The sequence below is a fragment of the Sapajus apella genome, unplaced genomic scaffold (assembly GCF_009761245.1).
Source record: "Sapajus apella isolate SASKATOON/1434 unplaced genomic scaffold, GSC_monkey_1.0 scaffold4, whole genome shotgun sequence".
Lineage (NCBI taxonomy): Eukaryota > Metazoa > Chordata > Mammalia > Primates > Cebidae > Sapajus > Sapajus apella.
In genome coordinates this window covers 17,692,806-17,703,775 of record NW_022436944.1, presented here as the reverse complement: position 1 = coordinate 17,703,775, position 10,970 = coordinate 17,692,806, and positions in this window count along the sequence as shown.

Genomic DNA, 10,970 nt, shown 5'->3' with positions numbered 1-10,970 from the left:
GCAGATCACCTGAGGTCAGGAGTTCAAGACCATCCTGGCCAACATAGTGAAAATTCATACTAAAAATAGAAAATTATCAGGTATGGTGGTGCAGGCCTGTAATCCCAGCTACTCGGGAGACTGAGGCAGCAGAATCACTTGAACCTGGAGGCAGAGGTTAAAGTGAGCTGAAATTGACAAGAGTGAAACTCCATCTCAAAAAAAAAAAAAAAAAAAGTGACCACAATGTCATTATACCTCAAAAATGTTTACCATCAGGGGATATTTTGGTGGTATTTCTACACTAAAGCCTCTCCTGTTACCGTACCCAAAAGTGTTTGTGCGTTTTAGAAGAATTTGGAAGGGTGAGAAGAAATTTTACTTAAAGAAGGGACCAGGGGGTAAAGCTGTGTCAGGAACCCTGGGAAGGACAAAGACCCAGCAAGAGAGACTGTGTTCTGTGGTTGGTCGTAGAATACAGCTGTGCAGTATATTGTAAAACTTCATACTTAGCTCATGTGTCTTGTAAAACTCCATACTTAGCTCTAGACAAGTCTGCAGCAATCAGTAGACATCAAAAAGCCAACATTGAAACTGCTGTCATTGATAGAAGAAAATTAAGAAATCTATGTAGTACAAAAAAGGATATTTTCTGTTCTGTCTCCCCTCCACCCAATCTATTGTACTAATATATTATGTGCACCATAAAATATTTTTAAAATATATCATTAAAGGATGTGGTTAAAAAATAAACTCATATTTTTCCTCACACTCTAATAGATCATCTTGCACCCCTCACTTTGGAGACCACAGAGCTTGATTTTCACAGTTGTTGTCAAGTGTAGTCTTTAATTGGATGATAGAGAAATCAGGTTTGGCAGGTTGAAAAAGACACCTGTGCAAAGGACAGTAGAGGCCAGTGGTCTCAACTCTACTGTATATTAAAATCAGCCTGGGAGGTTCTAAGAAATGTGAATACTCAGGTCCCACCTCATAGTAAGCAAATTAGTAATTCAGGAGGTGAAGTCTGTGCATTTTTAAAAAGCTCCTCCAGTGATTCTAACATACAGGCAGGGTTGAAAAACCACTGGTGTGGGTGTTTAAAAAAAAAATAGTTGCTTAATGTGAGGATATTAGTTGTGATTTAAAAGCATTTTATTCTGCTACTTTCTCATCTGTAAGTGGGAACAGTGTTTCACAGGGAAGTGAGAGGAAAAGGAGGGTAGAAAAACTTTAAAGTAGAAACCAGACCTAATTAAAGAATAGTGAGGTTCTTTTGGAAAAGGGTGGTTTTCATTTCCATATTCCAGGTTCTAATTTACTACATCTTAAACTGATCCAAAATTTTGACAGACCTTATTTTCATTCAACCAAAAGCACTTATCCTATTAGATTATTAAAATTATCTAATGACTATTTCATATTGCACTCATGGTTATTTCATATGTCAAAATAATTCTGGCTACTTATATGTTTTCTTTTTAATCAAGTTTATCTCTCAGTTGGGAAAAGAAACAAATCTGATCTTAAAAAAATAGAAAGACATTTTCTATCTCTGAGGAACTGACTTCATCAAATTATCCTGAAGGGAAAAGCAAGTACAAAAATATGAACTATAGGCAGCTGGAAAGCAAAATTCTCCACAGTGAATGACACACCAATCCTGCAGGGAAATATGCACCACAGTACATTGTTTCCTGAGGCTTCCTGCCTGGGGAACACTGAAGAACAGTAAAAATTTTTTCAGAAAAGATTTCCTCAGCTGTCTCATGGATGGATTTAGCACAGGTATTTGATCAAAATGTTAAATCACTGTCAAATCCAAATGTGTATATTTATAAATTTTATATATGTAATCACAGGTTCCTAAAAATGAAGGTTAACAGAAACTTGAGCTGGATTCCATTTTATCACAATCCTGGAATGCTAAAAATGCTGTGACCAAGTCATCCATTCATTCATCTAAGTGAAAAGCCTATAAAATCACAGGCATCTTTGGCCATATCCTTAAATTTCAACATTTTATGTTTCACCAAAGTTATATTGGCATTATCTTTTGTGCTGGAAGCAAAGTTAATTGTCTTCTGCAGGATATTTAAAACAAAATGGGCAATCTAAGTTTATTTTATGATATTTAAGAGGCTAAGATGAGCTTGTTCCACAAATAACCTTCCTAGTAAATCCTGGACAGTCATGAGAGGACTGTGTGATGGTAGCACACACCTACTATAGATGGCATTGTGCATTTAGCTTGGCCACAGGAAGTATTTACCAAATTGGGAGTGGGTTGTCAAAACAGACTCCAAGGTCGTGCAGAAAATTAATATCAATAATTAATATCTTTGTATGGTTTTACATGGTACTTCACATTTTTAGATGATTTCTAATTAGTTATCATCCATCCTTGATATGTTATTGCCATAATTCGGGATCTCCATATCTCTTACCTGAACCACTTCTAAATAGGTTCTCATCTCACTCCAGCCAATCCTCACCATCACATGTTCTCTTGACAATGCATCTGGCAGCCTGTTACTCCTGCTATTTATCTATGGAATATTCTACCTCTTGTTTGTTGGTTCTCACCTCCTCCGACCTTCCCATATTCACCACTTAACACAACCACATGGAGCTTTGTGCCATTCTCCAAACATACTGTTTGGTTCTAATCTCTGTTTCTTCACTGTCCTTCATGAGTATTTTTAATGTCTCTGCCTGAATGGCAAACTCTCACAAGGCCTGGGAGATCAAGTCACAGCTTTATCTCTTCTGTGGAAGTCTTTTTGGAAAGCTCTGTGGTTGGCCTATCTTTTGGGTTATCTTAACCTTTGTAAATACTTTTATTGTCATTCTTATCACCATTGTCTCTTTCCAAATCTGGGTTCCCCTCTCTCCACTATCACCCCTAAATAGAAACTGAGTTCCTTCAGGGAAGCTACTCTGTCACAGTCATCTTGGTATCCCCAGAATCTGGCAGGAGTTCAATTAAAGAAACTGATAAGCTCAATTGATTATTGAAAGAATTTTTTTCCTGTTTGAGGTAGAGAAAATGGAATAATACAAAGCAGAAACAATGTTGCCTAAATCAGAGGTGAGAAATCTATTTTACTATAAGCCAATTATGAAAATATAAAGATGATCACTGGTTATATTTTTAAAATATTTAAAATGAAAATATTTTTACTGAATGAAAGAATTTCAGTGTGAAAATAGGCACTTCCTGTTATAGGCACTAGACTGTTAAAGTATGAGCAGATGTGAGAAGTAGCAACACAGACATGGTTTTCTGATCTTTGATCAAAGCTTAGAAGTGGCAGATTGCTCTTCATCAACGAGGATCATTTATACTTGGCACCAAGTCTTGGCACTTAGATTACAGAGGATTACAGGACCACATGGTCCTTGTTTCTTAGGGAGGCCTTTCTTCAAAGGTTGACTTTTCTTTGCCATCCTCTCTCTCCAAGGGGCCTCTCTGGCCTCTCTAACTTAGAGGATTTTTCCTTCCCCCACTCCTCTTTTGTGAATTAGGTGTTAGAGTTAATACTTAGCAAAGAAAATATATATACATATTAAAGTTGATCGTTAGCAGCCTCATATAAATAACACCCTAGGGAAAATCCCTATATCTATGAATAGTTGCTTATAAACTATGATTCACAGGGTCTCAAGGGAGTTACGTAGCAATTTGGGAGACTGTTTGAATGGGGCATGTTTTGACTATTCCATCACCTACAGGTCTTGAGCATTTCTGAAGTCTTCTCATGGTAGTAGGCCATATGTAACACGTAAGCACTCAAGTTGTGTCTACAGGACATCAAAATAGCTATCTAATTTGACTAAATAAATTATCTTTAAAGCATATCTTTCTAGGATAGGAAAACTGGTTGTTTTGTATCATGTAAAAGTTCCAACAAGAAGATATTTAAAGATGTATTTTAATTCCCGACCTGATTGCATCAGAGATGAATACACATCATCATCATATGATTCAAATGATTACTGCTCTGAATTTGTGAGATTACTACTTCAAATAGGAGGGAACAGATATTTTTTGAGCATCTGAAAGATACTTTATAAACATAAGTTCATTTAATGACTTAGCACATGAGGTGGGTATCACATGGCCCCATTTTACAGATAAGGAAATTAAGATTCAGAAGGGTTGGGTCATTTTCTGAGGTCACATAAAGAGCATATGACTGAGCTGGCATTTGACCTGGGGTCTGTGTGTCTACAAATCCAGTGCTTTGTCTTCATACCACACCTCTGCTAAGAGGCCCACAGAGTTTTAAGGAACCCAAATAAGACAGGGCAATGCACATGACTGTACTCTATGACCGCACCTAAACCATGCCAGGCTATTGAGTGTGGATTGCTAGTCCCCTATAGCTCCAGGAAAGGGAATGTCTCATCTGTTAAGAAGCTCCCATACAACAATCCTTACTAGAACTTACCATCCAACCAAAATCTTGACTTTGTAAATATAACAAGCAGTTGTCATCACCCTTAGAAAAAAACTAATTTTCTCACTTTTAGTGATTATTAGGTCCTTAACTATATTCCATGAATTTTAAATAATTTATTTTTGTTTGCCTTAACCAAATTTATACATGCTCATTGTTTAAATAAGCTTTAAATAAGGTTTGATGTGAAAATAATGGTCCCTTGTGCCTCCCTTCAGTATATTTCTCTCCACTCCAAAGGCAGCCACAGTCAATGTTTTCAGCAATTTTGTTTTGTTAGTTTGATTAATTTGTTGATTGGTGGCTTTGATGTTTACTTCCACAACTTTTTAATGCTATGTTTGCTTAGGTTACTAATTTGATTTTTCAAGTGCAAACATTTTCCATGACTTCTCACCGTGGAATACAAGCTTTCTTTCACCACCTTCTCCCTCCCCTTCCCGCACATCCACCTTTCCCATCTTTTCATCCACTTAACTATCTTTATATTAAAATTTTGATTAGATTAATACTTAGTGTTTATGTTATTTAAAGTGAAGCTCTGTAGTATATATAATTATTCTTCTTTTCATTTTGGCTCAAACTTTTGTTTCCCTGGAGTTGGTTTTTATTGGTTTTAGCAAATATTCTCTGTGTATATCACTAATTTAACCCCAAACTCTCCATCAAATGCTTAACATTTTTTCTTTCTTTTATTTTTTCTTTCTCTTTTCCTTCATCTTTCCTTCCTTTCTTCTCTTTCTATTTTTCTTTCTTTCCTTCTTCCTTTTGAGATAGGGGTCTTGCTATAATGCCCAGGCTAGAGTACAGTGGCTATTCACAAGCATGATCATAGCATACTGCAGCCTAGAACTTCTGGGTTCAAGCAATCCTCCTGTCTCAGCCTCTCAGGTAACTTGGATTACAGGCATGTGTCACCACATATTTCTTAATATTTCTTAAAATCATTCTTAATATTTCTAAAATCTTTCTTAATATCTCTTAAAATATTCAAACACATCAGAATTCTTTTATGTTCACCTTCTTGAAAAATATCTGTCCTTTTGTAACATGCATTACCTGGATAGATGGCCCTGGATACCAGGTGGACACTTGCTACCTGAGATGTCCCTTGCTTATGTCCTGGGAACTCCCTTTGCCTGTCTCTTGTATTCGTTGTCTTCCTCATTTTGGTGGAGCACATCCTTGAATAGCTTCTGAGAATGAAAATATGAGAGGTAAAATATTTTGAGACTTTTCTATGTTTTCACATACCTAAATTTCTAACTTTCAATTATTTTCTCTATCCTCTAAATCTCATACAATTTGTTACAAATCTCTTAAACTGGTAGGACTAAGACTGACCATAGTTTTCCAGTAATAGTCTGAAGAATGTAATACGAGAATTATTACTACTTTGTCATTCTGAATTTGGTGTTCTAAATTCCTCCCTGCCATAGTTGCATAGTGCAGTTATAGTGCATTTGTCTTTTCTCCCCACATGTGTTCCTATTTAGGATTAACACCTCTCAATTTTTCCAAGGTCATTTTGAATTCCATTGTTATGTTCTGAAATGCTAATAACCCTGTCTCTTAACATCAGCCATACTGAGCTTCATAAATATCATACAGATTACTGATAAAGTACACAATATATAATACTTCTAGACCCTCAAACCTGCTGCCATTACTTCTAATGGCCAACTTAAAATGATTCCAAACCATTAAATAATGGGAAAGCTTGACACATATGACCAAATTATTTCTTCATAAAGAAAAGAATGCTTTTGTGGTTGGGAATCAAGATGTCTGAGCTCTGGGGGATTTATCCTATCGTTTTTCCAAGGGTGTTCAGCTTCTACCTTTCAAAGGCAATCTCTTTCCTTATTTAAAAAATTGGGGAGTATGTAATTATTTTTCCAGACCTCAAGCATTCATCCTGTTAATACTAAACAGGTATATAATTACAGAGGCAGCAAGGCATAGTGAAAGAGTACTTAGTTCAAGAGTAAGAAGATTAATGCTAGTAATGTTTACTTGTGATCCAATATTTGTTGGAGCTACTAATAATCTAATATGTATTAATGCATCAAATATGTTTCAAATATGTTTGGATTTATTAATCCATCAAATAGGTGCTCAAATGGAGCACCTATTATGTGCCAGATTCTGTGCTAGGCACTGGAAAACAGTGAAAAAGATAGACATGGTCCCAGTCCTTGTTTAAGGGACAACAGATACTTGGCAAGTAATAACAAGTTGAGCATTATAACTTAACCTCCATGAGACTCAGTTTCCTGTGTAAAATAAGGAAAATAATAACAGCACTCCATATGTTCAAATGAGGTCATACTGTAGAAAAACTTTATAAACTCTCTTTTTCCAGATGAACTACAGGCATCTTCTACTAGCTTCTGATTTTTCCAGAGCCACAGAGCATATCTTACTTATCTTTGTAATCTCAGCAAGTAGTGCAGCACTTGTCAAGTTAGCAGGACTCAACACATGTCTGCTGAGCAAGCAACAACTCCAAAAGAACACAAATCCATATTTTCACACAATTAAAAGTCTTTTTATTTTCTTACCAAGATAATCCACCCATTCATGAATTTATGAACATTATGCAGTAGAAAAGCATAAAGTAAGACTATGGTAAAATGTTTCCTGTTAGCATGTATTCATCATCAAAGTGTATATGTTGAATAACTTAAATATTACAGCATTTAAATTTTCATCTATTCAATTTAACATAACAAGTAATTTGTCCCTAAAGTAATGTCTGAGGGCAGAGTATACTTTTTAGAATGTCTCACAAAATTATCTGTGGCTTAAAAAGCACCTACATAAGATATTCAAAACAAGTGATTTACTTTAAATTTCAAAATGGGATGTGAAAAAGAATGAATTAATTCCCAGCAAAATTTTTCCCTACAGAAAAATTTTCTAACAATGCTAAAACACAATGAAATAAAAACTGTATGAAAATGCCAACTGACTTGCTTCCCAACAAGTCTACAAGATTGATGGACTTTAATCCTTGGGAACATTAAAATTTATATAGCAGACAGTTTTACCATGGAAGCTAACTGTTTCAGTTTTTTTTCCCTTTTAGAGGGCTTAAAGGATAAGCTGTGATTTCTGTTTCTCATGAAACTGCAGAACGGAAGGACTGAAAGTGAGGCCGAGGAATTGTCTAGTTCAGCCTCCTTATTTTTCAGAGGAGGAAAAACAGAGGCCCAGAGAGGTAAGATGATCTGTCAGTTGCAGAGGGGCTAGAACTAGAGTGTCCTCTTCTCTAGGAGAGGAAAATAGCAGCAGCCTACCTCAAACAGCAGCCTGGTATCCTGGGAATTTGCTTGTCTGCTGTGTGGAGATAGTCTGGCCCTAGAGAGTCTAATTCCAAGACAGTTACACATACATTCCAGATAAAAATGCATCTTTATTTGAAGTGAAATAGAATGACAGACCAACCCCCCCACCCCTTTTTAGGAATAGAAACATAAAATTATCTAATATTTTAAAATCTCTACTCCTTAATATAACAGAAAGACCATCAGAGAGCATTATCCAACTCCATCAGCAGTTCCCAACACACCAGCCTAACAGGTGCACCTCAAAGCCTACACTGGTCCATTGCTTCTTTCACTTGGCAAGCAGCTACTTTCTGCTCACTTCATTCCCCTGTGAAGAACCTCATGCCTGTAATACCAGTATTTTGGGAGGCCAAGGCAGGAGGACCGCTTCAACCCAGGAGTTTGAGACCAGCCTGGACAACAAAGCAAGGGACCGCATCTCTCCAAAAAATTAAAAAAAATAATTAGCACGGCCTGGTGGCACATGCCTGCAGCCCCTCGCTATCAGTGGCCCTTACCCTCACATTCATCCACATCAGGTTCAACCTCTTTCTCCTGGCCCCTCTCCCCATCATTATGAGATTTCAAAATAAAACAAAAAACCAGAATGTTGTTCCTCTTCACAAGTTTGGGAACATCTGATCTAGTATTTCCTAAATTATAAAGTGGAGTAATGGAGAGAACATACACCTGGGTTTCACTCAGATCCAATTCAGATGTGGTTCTGATTATAAGCTCTTAAGGAAGTCGTGAATTTCTTGAAGGTTCAATTTCTTTATCTCTAAATTAGAGATAATAATGCTTATCCTACAGAGCTGTTGTAGAGATTAAATAAAAACACATTTATAATGTATTTACCACACTGTGTGGCTCCTGCTAGACAGTCATTCCGTTCCATCTTTCAATGAAATTACATTTTCTAGCCTCTGAATTATTCTTCTTTATTTATTAGGTTGGTGCGAAACCTAGCTTAATTAAAATTAACACGTCTTATCAAATATCTGATGTTTGTAAGTAGGCTTTATTCTAATATGTAAGCTACATGAAACATTAGTGACAAGGTTGACCACTTTATTGTTTACGCAATATTATTCAGAAAATATATATATTTGGAAAATATTATTTTGATCAGAAATATTACCAATTTCTCTTCTCAGTTTATGTAATTCATAATAATTCTGGAATTAATTGCCTTCAAATTGGATATCTTTTTAAGAAACTTGGGTGTCATCCATCTGTAGCCTATCGATCAATAACTAATAAAATCATACTGTTTGACACATTTAAATAAAATTAGTGAGTTCATGTTCAGAATGAATATTTGGTCTTATTATTTAGAAAGCAATATTCTCTACTTATGAGGCAGTATTTTATCCTATATGATAAAATCTCATGCTTCTTATCTAAACTAGAAAACATCAACCTTTTAATCCGTGTTTCTGTGTGTTTCCTGGGACCAATGTGGTTAAACACTTAGGGCCAACTCACTTAGTCTCTCTAAATTTTAGTGTCCCAAGCTAGGTGAATAAAATAATTTTGCATTTATAATAATACCTTTCTTTTACAGAGTTCATAATGCATTGAACTACTCTATTATTAATTCTGAAGCATTCCTATGGACTTAGTAGAGGACATCTATTAAACCTAGCTTACAAAGCAGGAGTCACAGCCATGGGCTGAGTGATTTGCTCAAGGTCACACAGATACAGGGTTATAAAGATCAAATGATATCATGCATGGCAAGAGTTTGACAACCATAAAGTGCTGTAAGTGTGCAGGGTATGACCAGATACATGCACAGATCTGTGATGAGTTTTCACAGTTTTTGGCTGCTATTCTCAATACTTCTTTCCTTTGACTTTTGGCCAAAATAAAAATAACACATGCCACCAAAACATCTCATAGAGCATAGTGAGTAATAAGAAGCTGGGAAGTATACATAACTCCTTGGAAATATGATGCCATGTAAATATTATGAATATTAATGGTGACCCTATTATTTATGTGTAAAGTAACCTGTTGATTTACTTTTTTAAAAAGAATAAAACAAGCTTGAAATTCTGACCAAACTATAACTAGGGGGTTGAATTCCAATACTTTTGAATCTCTCCTGCTGTATCTACTTAATTTCCTACTTGGCTGGAGAATTATTGAGAAATCTTGTAGGATATTTTAAGTACTTGCTACACAATGCTGGCTATGCAGCTATGGAGTATCAGCAAAACTTGTGTTAGTCTCCCTGATTCTCAGAACTGTTTCAGACTATAATGAACTGCTTCAGAGGGGTCTGAAGGCTTCTAGTGAAAAGTGGTTTAGGATGTGCCAAATACCATGGTTGCTATGAAAATTATCAACCAACTAGAAACATTAGCTATTTTGTGCCAAAAAAAGTGTTTTAATAATGATTCATTTCTGGTCATTAGCTGATTATTCTGAGTTCTCATTATCCTGAGACTACATTAGCACTAAGGAAAAATGTGTTTGCAAATTTGGCTTATTTTATGTGATGGTTATATCTCTCATGTACCAACCATAAATTCTTTGCCTCTGGGACTGCAAATCCTTCAGGATGTAATGGAAAGTTAGTATCACATGGCAAGACATTTGTTCTCATTGCAGAGTGAGGCCAGCTCTGAAATTCAAACCCTAATGAGAGCAAGTATGTAAATGAGAGCAGCCAAACCAAACAGACGAAGAAAACAAAGCCCAAGGAGTCTATAAAAGACATTTTTTAAAAATCTAAGTATTCCTTAATCAACAGTATTTAGACTCTATTAATTCAAAATAGAGCTTTTCCTAATACTTTGTTACTACAGTGACATATCTATAGACCTACACTTAAAAAACCAAATGATACGAAATTTTCATCCTTAGAGTGGCTATAGTTTTTAGATTTTTTTTATGCAAAGGAAATATCATTTTAGCCATTATACCAAATATTTAAAATATTTCAATGTGCATTGAAATAAATATGATCTTAAATGGCTAGTGTCAAAGTAATATGTATTCTTGATCAAGATGTTAATCTTACACTTTCCAAATACTAAAGATGCTATTTTCTCAAGGACTTCTACATATGATCCAATACATATCTTGCATATTTTCTGAAAGTTTTGCAACAAATGAAATGCATTAATGAAAAGATAAAGAAACTTTTATCTTGTAATTAAAATAGTTTATGTCTTTTTCCCCCTTT